This window comes from Cylas formicarius, unplaced genomic scaffold, assembly GCF_029955315.1.
Source record: "Cylas formicarius isolate icCylForm1 unplaced genomic scaffold, icCylForm1.1 PGA_scaffold_12__32_contigs__length_19106922, whole genome shotgun sequence".
NCBI lineage: Eukaryota > Metazoa > Arthropoda > Insecta > Coleoptera > Brentidae > Cylas > Cylas formicarius.
This window is the reverse complement of record NW_026844225.1, coordinates 14121975-14133456: the sequence shown is the minus strand read 5'-3', so window position 1 is coordinate 14133456 and position 11482 is coordinate 14121975. Positions and strand designations below refer to the sequence as shown.

The following is an 11482-nucleotide window of genomic DNA, read 5'->3' as shown; positions in this document are numbered from 1 at the left end:
ATATTCACTTTTAAGCAATCGCCGAAGCAATGTGAATTTCCAAAAATAGTATTTCAAAAATTAATCTCTTTATATCTCTTGTTACGTTGGGTTGTATGGAAAAGAACTAGAAACCACACAATTTTTATGGTATGCTCTTTTTCATTTACATCTACTTTTGAAATGAAGCAAAGCAACCTACATAAGTATTGTCCTGATCTATGGACGTTGCTTGATTTTTGTCTCAGTTATATCAAAAATTTACAGCTTAAAATATGTAGAGATTTCAAATGCTTATGGCTGATTTATATCATATTTATCAGATATTTTCTAAATTTCTAAGGAAGAATAAAAATAAAATAAAATAAAATAAAAAGTATAAAAATAACATATTCTTTCTTCAATTCAACAAAAGCATTATTATAATTAGTACTGCTGCTTCGTAGTTTCCCATTATATAATGTACAATATACTGCACATTTCTAAAGGTACATTATCTAGTTATGCTTTTATGACCTACATTTTTTACCATTAAATAACAATCGATACATTGGCATGTATATTCAACACAAAAAAGTACTTCACCGTCTTTTATTGTTGTGTACAGTTGGATGAGAGAGACCTAGGAATCACATAATTGTTTCCCATATCATGACAAAAAATATCCCGCCGTTTAACTCATCAATTTTTCTCATAAAATATAGAATATGAAATAAAATAAAAAACGTAAAATATGTTAAAGTGACAAATATCAATTAAACCCTAATAAAAATGCTTCAAATGCTGATGCCGATTTGAAGTTTAAATAATCCTTAAAGCAAGTTATTGGACATCGTACCTTAGCTTTTTATTATATTCTTTTAAAACATATTTTTTAAAATCTCTTTGTTTCTATTGTCGCGTGAAGTTGGAAGGAAAAGATTTAGGAATGGCATCCTTTTTCCCATATCCTGTTCCAAATTCAAACAAGACTAAGCAATCTACACGATTGTTTTCTTGATCTACCGATTTTATCTATTTGTTTTTTGTAAAGAAATACTTTCATCATCCAATATTTTCTAAATTTCTAGGGAAGAAATACAGATTAAAAGCAAAAAATGAAATGTTTCTAAATATTGGATATATTTTTTGAAGCCCCAATGTTTTACATGTTTCATTTTACGGCAAAGTGTAAAAATAACATTCGATTCAAATTTGTTATAATTGATGCTGCCTTTTCATCGTTCCTTTTTGTAGGAGTTTCGGTGAAATTGCTCAATTTTTGATAAGGCTTGGACTCGTCAATAAAGTCGGTCGCCAAATTCGATATTTCCGTAAATAATAAAAAAGGGGCAAAAAAATGGGGTTGTACCGAAGCTCCCAATTTAACCGAGAGCCGTTCGACTTTAGACGTATCAAGAGGCGAAATGCAGAAAAACTAATTAAAGGAAATCCAGCGGGCCTTTTTCGTGTCCGTGATCCGAGGAAGCCGCATCATTTGCTTCATTAAACGCTTAAAGACAAGTAAAATAGCGGAAACAAGGACCGCCGATCCTATGACGCGTCGCATCAGCCAACGCAGTGGTACCGACCAATTAATTTTCCCGACCGATTTGATTTGATTCGATTTGAACGTACCTGTAATCCGATAAGCCGATAATGGCGCTTGAGTTTCGCCGTCTTTTAAATCAAAGACAATTCGAAAAAAAAACACCCAAACGCGGAACGAAATTTCCGAGCCGATGTTATATACGGGGTAGCTCAATATTGCTCATTCGTTCCTCCGTAAAAGTTTAAATAAAAAAGTTGTTTGTATGATACTGTTGTATGCAAAATAGTTTCCACACTAACAAATGTATCGGCAATAAATGAATAAAGTTTATTATTCAAGTACTAATTATACATACCAAGGCACATACAACACGTAGAACAAATAATGGACCCTCCCTTACGCAGCTTCCCACAGAACATCCGGTCATAAATTTCAGCTTTACTAATTTTTTTAATAAACTAATGAATACAGAGTGTCCAGCATAAGATTATGTACAGGGTTGGTTAGTTTATTAGGGGCATGTACCTTTTCTCAGGAACAAAAGTTTATTCAAAAGTTTTATTGTTGAAATCAAATTCTTACTTTTTTTATTTTTTATATATACAGGATGTCCGATGAATGCTGGACAAATTTTGATATTTTTAGAAAATAAAGGTACCTTTTATAGAAACTACTTATTTGAATTTGTGTAGTTTAGACAGAAATTGAGATTATGTATTTTTCTATGCAAAATTATGTTCTTAGTAAATATGGTCTTCCACGGCTTGCAGTAGTGACTACCTGATCAAATTTTAAACACATTTTTAGAAGACTTCCTTCTAACGATCTTAGATGTCCAGATATTTTAAAATTACAGAGGGTGTCTTTTTAAATGAGACGCCTATATTTTTATTATTTTTTCACAAAGCTTGTCAAAATACTTATGATTTACTGTATATATATACCATACCTAACTCGAGTGATTTTTGAAATTTTTAGGAATAAACTCGCTGGCGGAAAATACTGACTGTTAATTATTTTAAACGTATCTTTCTTATATTTTATTTAATTTTACTTGTTTCAACGAATGATGGGACAAGTTATTAAGATTTCGCATATTTAAATAAAGTTTTCATTAATAATATTATTATGAAACTTACTTTTTACCCTAGTAGGCTGTATAAGTGTTTATAATTGACCATGTTTGCTAAGAACATAATTTTGCATAAAAAATATATAGTCTCAATTTCTGTCTAAACCACACAAAATTCGAAAAAGAGTTTCTCCAAAAGTTACCTTTATTTTTTAATTTTAAAACTAATAACGGTCCAACACTTATCGGACATCCTATATATATACTATATATATATATATATATATATATATATATATATATATATATATATATATATATATATATATATATATATATATATATATATATATATATATATATATATATATATATATATATATATATCAGTAGTCAGCTAGCTACAACATATAGTAAGTCATTCTAATTAAAACGTCCATTTGCTGCTGCAGGATGAGAACTTGGCAAAGCTTTGGGCTGGAGCATGTGTGCTTCAAGAAATTAAGGCTGCGGAGGTTGCAAAAATATTCTCTTAGTGCTGGCTATCTCATTGGTCCCCCAAAAAAAATTGAAATCTTAAAAACTATTGAAATTAGATGTAGAAAAACCTGAAGGAAAGCAAGCTCCAATTAAAATATCAAAGATGGGCGCTATCAGAGACTCTAAAATGATTCCTAAGCTCAGTGCGTGTAGCACAATCGAACACTTTGATACAAATAACTTTTGTAATTCCAATATTTCGATTAAACCAACGCATACGGAGATATAAAAGAATCGATCAGTACCGACCCACTCTGTATAACGCCGAATCGTTGTACCGCTGAATAATTTCTAATTGGTAAAACGAGGCATCCACTCAAAAATAAATAATTCAACGAGTATTTTGCAACTGCGATAGTCGGAAATAATTAACTGATAATTAACACGAAATATTCGAATGATTGATTATACGTGAGAGGCGCTGTCCTTTATTTTCTGTGTGTATGTGGGTGCGTATTGTTTTTTTTTTAACGGGATTGTGTTTCCCTACCCTTTTTTAAATTTTGCAATGGTAGTTGTGGCGGGCAGCGCGCACAAATTTGCACAACGCGCGACAGCGGCGACAAAAAATAAATTGTACCATAATTTGTCATCTTAATTTATAAGTTATGGGCTGAATGAGATGCGAAGCTGAAAACTGACACATCGCGTGTATACGCCATATATTACGGGACGTATGACGATGTAGACTGCCGGTAAATACAAACGTGAAATATGGGTGTACCGACCTAAAATATAAATACGCCAGATGTGTACTTCTACCCTTAATATTTATCAATTGAATATTAACCCTGCCAAAACCGATATGTTTTGATAAACAATAGACCCGTTCGAACAATTAGATGGTACTCCAAAAAGCAAATGGCAAAATTTGTTTTGTTCGGTTGTATTGATTTTTGTTCGGTCCCATTGAGAGGAATTAAAGCGAAATAACGTCGGGTCCAACGATTTCGAATGTAACTCATGAACCAACCCGACTTCATTGGAAGCACCACTGTAACAAGATATGCACCTTTTTAACAGATTTGCAAATCTTCTTCTTTTGTATTAAAAACTATATTCCGATTTTCCAAGGAAAATATAATTAAACAAATCTTTTCTCTCAATTCGGCAAACTGAAAATTTAAATAATAGGTATAATTTATAATTAGATTTAAAAAAGCAGTCAAATATCTCCATTTTATAAAAGAAAAAAATTATATAATAATATAATATAATATAATTATTCTTACTGAAAAATAGTAAAGCACGAATTTTAAGTGTCAATCATAGAATATTAATAAAAAGATGATAATTGTACGATGTTTTAATTTATTTTTATTATGTTACTAAACATGTTGTCTGACTAACAAATCTACTTAACTTTTTAACCCCAAAAAATGTATAAATAAAATAAACGTGCATTATCTCTAGTCTGTAAGCATACAATTTCGCATTTAGCGCCAAAACGAACCGCACATTTTTGTTTTGGAAAACATAAAAATTCCGGATATGCCCAACCTTACTGACTTTTCAAATGGCAAGCATCAAATATCAAAAAGGGATGGTTACCTCGAAAACGTGAGGATAATAATAAAATATCAACCGCCGGCAACCCTATTATTGCCAAAGTTGAGTTTAGAGTTGACAACGGCAGACGGAAAATATATTGTCTTTTAAGGTGTAGCCGATCGACTCTTAAATATTATTGATAAATATCAAACCTAAGCTAACTAAATAGTCTAATACCTGAGCATGTATTTCTTAGTTTTTTTCTCTAATAGAGCTGGCAAAATCTGTAACTTAACAGATGTCAGCGTAAATGGAGAAATAGTGGAGAGAGTATAAACATCCAAGCACTTGGGAAGATGGGTGAATGAAAACTGGGACTCAATTCAAAAAATCAAAAACAGAATAGAGCAAGTAAGAACATCTTTTAAGGACGTGCAAAATGTATCAACCAAACAGAGCCTTAAGAATACGCTTATTACATTGCTATGTCTTTAGCATATTATTCTATGGTATGGAAACATAGATTCTCGCTAAAACAATGTGTAAGAGGATTGAGGCTTTCGAAATGTCGGCTTACAGGAGAATGTTGAAGATATCATGGGTGGACAGAGTGACGAATCAAGCGTTTCTGCGACATACGAACAAAGAGAGGCACTTAATACCATTAAAAGAAGAAAGCATATAATCATACAAGGAAAAATAGAGGGGAAACGTGGTTCTGGTCGTCGAAAAACGTCTTGGCCCAAAAATCTTCGTCAGTGGTATGGAGTAAGCACCACGACATTGTTTAGATCTGCTGCGGACAAAGTGAAATCATGCGACTGATCGCCAATGTTCTGGGAGGAAACGGCACTTGAAGAAGAAGAAGAAATTCTGTAACGACACCAAAAATTCTTCATACCTGATAACAGCGTTTAGCACAAACTACAGAATTAAGTGTTGTGTTGTATGAAAACAAAAAAAAAAGATTTTCGAGATTTTATCTACTGCTATCAATAATACCACCTGCATTTCAACCCTCTTTTAACATATCATGATGCTGCGAGAATTTGTTACGTCTTTATTGATGCTAATTGCCGCTGTGTCGGCCTGTGAATTAATGTCACTGCTGCATTTTCCAGAAAAATAAAAGACTCTGTTAAATTGGTCTCTGTTTAAGACTCTATCAAAACTTCTCTGTTAAGTTCTTTAAAACATTCTATTTCCACCAAGGCACCATCAAAAAAATGTTTACTTACTATGCATTAGTATACTTGACAATATCTTATAACATTGTTGTCTGGGGACAAAAGAAAATCATCCGAGTCTTTTTTGTCCTGCGTTATAATGCTAGCTGTAGGCAATACTTTAAAAACACAAAATGTTCACTGTAAGAACTACTTATTTATATATTTATATACCACAATCACCATATTTTAAACAATTAGCAATTTTTGCTGGACTATATCTTTACAAACTTCTTATTTTAATTCAATACATTTTATTCTGTATCACACCTTATTAAATAAAAATTATTTCCTTCTCTCACAAACAAAATTACGTTAATAGTAAACTAAAACATATATTTATTATTATTATTTTGTCCTTTGTTTGAGTGACTTTGTGACAATTGTATTTTTACCTTTATCTTTTTTAATGACCTGTTCCTTTCTACCTTTTTTGTATTGCTCGGTATTGTGGAACTACTCTAACTGATCGAGATGTGTTTCTTGTCACTTAAAAAATAACTTTAGTTACACAACAATGCTTTGGTTTATTTTTCATATTTATATTGACAACAAATCGTACGCTGGGAAAATGTAAATCGATGGGAAAACGCTTCGTATGCGCCACCGTTAAGTTTTATAACAAATGCAAAAATAATAAGGGCGTTTCTGCATCACATGTTGCTTGTCGACGTGTGCCTTTGTGGAAATGTGGATATTTTCCGTGGGAGTTCTAACTATTAAACAAATGGTCGTTTAAATGTGCAATTTTACAAAAATCAATTAAACAACAAAACATCTCTATTAGATTATTATCGCATCAATGGGGCAGTCGATAAATCAAAACAAAATTTAAACCGCACCGAACTGTTTCATTAAGGAAAACGCTTAATAATTGAATCGTAAAGAGCGTCAACATGGTTGGACGGGACCGATAACGAATCTTGTCTTGACAATTAATGCGGAATTTACATACAAATTTACTCGTCAGTGATAATATTAATTGGCTATGTTACACAGTTTGCGCTTTAAAGGGCGTTTCCCGTCTAAATTCGTATAATAATTAACGGCTATCTGCATAAGGACAATTTTCCTAAAAACAACCCCAAGCGAATGACACGATCATTATCAAGCTAAACGTCTTTAATAGAATCTATAGACCGTCGATTGAACACTTTAGAGAGTTCGCTCGAATAGACACGACGAAACTGTCATTTAGTCTGGATATCAATACACAACTTTTGCTTCCGAAGCTGCATTTGAAATCGAAGACAGTTTGGTCTGCCTGCAATCCTGAACTATAAATAAGGTTTTATCTGGAAACCGATGTCGGGTGACATTGTCAGATTGGTTTCCGACTTTGAGTTTAATCCCGCCCGTGTGACAACGAGGTATGTTTATCTTATGGCCACCTAAAGTCTAAGTGACTTCGACAGATGTTTAGATTCTTGGGTGTTAAATACAACACTTCACAATTTTCAACAAAAAAATATTTAACGCGGTCATTCCTCGATCAATTTCGCAGAAAATGGCGACATGAAATAAAGTAGGCAAGCGGAGATAACTTTTTTTCTTTCCAACACCAATCGCGGCCAAATTGTACGTGATGTAATTTGACTCAAGATAATGATATAGACCGAAGCAGACCTCCACGCAGCTGAATAAATTCGCCGTAATCTCTGGTGGGGGCGATGTTTTTACTACCCCGAAGTGATGCATTACATCACAAGTTCACTCTGCCGGTGAACTTGCTCCGAACTAGTTACCTTTAAATGACTGCGAACGTATTCCCAGGCAAATTATAAAGATTTATATACATATGTAAGTCGGCCAAGCTCTCGCGTAGTAAATACGGAATAAATTTACTAGATTGTGACAACCCCCCATCCTCCCATCCGTTCCATCGACGAGATAATGAAACGACATAAAAAACGATTTGCTGACTAAGGGGGGTAAAGGATTCCTTTAATTATTACTAGAAGGGAAGTTTTATTCGGCCGCGCAAAAAGATTTTATGTGTTACCGTGAGAGAGTTATGACTTTTACTTGATGCCTCCATTAAAGAGTGCCACGTAAATTTAACATTAGGAGCCGTAAAGCAAAATTCGTCTCGAAATTTTTAATCCGGAAAACATCTAAATTTTCTCCTCTCCGACGTTTTCACTTTAATAATAATAAACTATCTTTAACGATGAAAACGGGTTCATACAATTAACTTGAATAAGAAGGAATGAGTAACGAGGTAATAATTATATCAAAATAGCCCAAACCCCCGATAGCAATGTTAATGACAATGGCAATTTTGAAAACCTGTATTAATGCCTTAGAAGAGATAAGTTTAGATTTATAAAACATAAGAGTAGAACTGTGGCTTGGTGACTGAAGATCCTGGAGAAACTTATTTTGGTTACTGGGATATTATATACATATATATATATATATATATATATATATATATATATATATATATATATATATATATATATATATATATATATATATATATATATATATATATATATATATATATATATATATATATATATATATATATATATATATATATATATATATATATATATATATATATATATATATATATATATATATATATATATATATATATATATATATATATATATATATATATATATATATATATATATATATATATATATATATATATATATATATATATATATATATATATATATATATATATATATATATATATATATATATATATATATATATATATATATATATATATATATATATATATATATATATATATATATATATATATTTTCACGTATTGATTCACGGATGGAAAAATGTGATGACACTATATTCCGGGATATCATCCGTTCGCTTGTTGAACTCCGACTGGAATCCTGCAGACGTTTCGGCCAACGGGGACATCGCAACTACGATCGGGCGAAATTAACAACGCGACAATTCGGGGGGCGGAGCCACCTCCCCTCCCGCACAAACAGCACCGCTACCATCTCCGGCGCATGGTATAAATATCGCACGCACCGCCGATAACCTCCCAGTGTTCGAAGTGCTTTCGGAGCGCGAGCATTGAAGATGCCAAGTGAGATTTTGGCGAAACGTCTGCAGGATTCCAGTCGGAGTTCAACAAGCGAACGGATGATATCCCGGAATATAGTGTCATCATATATATATTTATATATATATATATATATTTATATATTTATATATATTTGCCTCTTATCGGTCTTCGGGAAAATGTTGTACAAATCATTGTTTCTGTTAGAAAAGAAAAAAGTAATTTAAACATGGAAGTGGAATTAGTTTGCATTGTTTCATTGACTTTTTGAGACTATTAAAACGTCAGTTTAAGTTTTTTATAAGATGGTATCGTATGTTATAAGTCATAGAGTGGAATAGTGCATGACAACTAAGGAGTAAAGTGTTCTTCGAATAATGCTTTAACCATATACACCATTTTATTTTAAGAATTTTGGAAAAAAATAATTCTTTAATTCTTAAAACAGTTCTTCCATATTTGAACCTACTCTCTTTAATTGAGAACAAAGTGAAACAAATATTCTAATCAATTCATAATTTTGCAATTTCATTGTGTAAATAAGTCATGTTAACGTTCAGCCATCCTTGTTATAGGGATAATTGTATTTCTTTATAAATAAAATGTGTGTATTAAAAAACAAGTTGATAATTTTTAAAATTAACATTAATAGCCATCAAGTGAAAGATGACGTACTATTTTTGTACTTAAACTTTAGAAATATATAAAAAGTAGCGGAAAATTTAAGAAAATTATAAACGAAGAGAAGAGAAAAAAAAGAAATTTATACAGTTTTTCAAAATTTACTGAAGTTAAATGAAATCAATGTTCAATAAACTTGTGATTTACGCTCTAAACTGTTTTTATTTCGGTTTCTGTGGTAAGATAATTATACAAATTAAATTCAAATTTGGCTTTTTCGTATTCATAATATTTTAAAGTTTTATGTAAACAATCAAATTAGATATAAATTTTATCGTGCATTTTAAATAATCGAAAGAACAATACTGAAATTAAATATTGCTGCAAAATTTTACCCAGCTCTTCCTAATTTTACATGACAGTAACGTGAAAATAAAATCATTCCGGCGAGATGGAAACTTTACACGACACAAAACACTTTTAAAAAATAAAACGATCGCGACACATAGGCGAAACGGTTGCTAAATGAAAAATCCGAGCAACATATTGTTTTTTTTTCCTGAAAACGTAAGGGCCCGCAACATCAATAATTCAACAGCAAATCTTGTACGAAAAATTTCTCAAATTGTTTCGAAATGTTTTGCTCGGTCGGAATATTTTCGTTCGAAATGATTAACCAACGTAGACTTTCGTCGTTAAAACGGACACCAAAACCTGACCAAATTAAAAATATTTTATTAAACCGGCAAATTGCAAAAACCTACCGACTTTCGGTGCGGAATGAAATTTATTTTCTGTATTATTTTTCACTCCTGCGCAATCAATAAATGTCGGCACGGATATGGTCTCCGGCACAGCTTTTCATTCTGCCATTTTATTCCAAGCTTTCCGCATAAGGCCAAACCACTATCTGTAATAAATATTCTTAAAGCCACTTTAGATACATCTGTTCCTCTTTGCTTCATTTCCTTTGTTAATTAACTATAAAATTGTCTTTTTATACTCCCCGCAATTACATCCCTTAAATCTCTAGAGTCGGGCGCGCTATAGAGGGATCTTTTTTCGTTAAGAGCTAAAACTTGTGTTTTAGAGGAGACATTGTTCTTTGATGGTAATTTTTAGAATTTAAAGCGAATTATAGTGACGGGGGGCATGGGTTTTATTTAAGATACCGGGTTATTGTTACGTATATTTTTATTAAATTCAAAACGACCACTTTGAACGTTTTAATATTCTCCTCGTCTGTTAGTTGTTGGTAATTTCAACCACTAAGCGATTACATTTCATTCCATTGAAAATTTTATTCGAAAAAAAAACATGTCACAATGCCGAAGCGCGAGAGTGGTCGATATATGACACAGATATCCATCCATTGACACTTTATCAAAAATGTTTACTCGTCACGAACTGATGCCTTTTGAACCGCGACAAATTAAATCCTCAAACGCGTTTTCTAATTAAATTCGATTGCGTTATAGGTGTCCATAAAATACTCCGACACACAGTATACCGGGGGCAAATTATCGCTGATTCTGACAGCCGATGATTTCGCTAAATGTTTTTGAAATGTTTTGTTGGGAGATCGAATCGGTGCCAATATACAATTACGCCATGAAAAAATATTTAACCGCATATATGGGGCGGTAATAAAAAAATGTCGTTTATTTTTAAAGACGCTCTCGGCTGGTCTAACGAACTTCACCTTTAATGGTCCCTCTGATTTATTTCATTGCTAAAGTTTTATAGAAAATCCGTATAGGATGGCCCTAAGGTCGTTTTGTTCCACACGGTGGAACCAGGACCCCTCGAAAAAATTTTAAACATTTCGCGAAATCAGTTAGCGTTTATTAGGTCGCGGATTTTTCAACGACTTGGCTATAGCATAGTGGTAACTTTCCAACAAACAAGCAATTCCATGTTCCGTTTAGTTTTCAACACGTCGACAGATCACTATAAACTATTACCAAAAC

General features: G+C 32.2%; 1 protein-coding gene across 7 annotated transcripts in view; it reads right to left on the bottom strand.

The window, feature by feature from the left end:
* The window catches only part of LOC132695590 (agrin-like), a 264140-nt gene that overhangs the window by 76376 nt on the left and 176282 nt on the right, over window positions 1-11482 (bottom strand). The gene's annotated exons all lie outside the window — the stretch shown is intronic.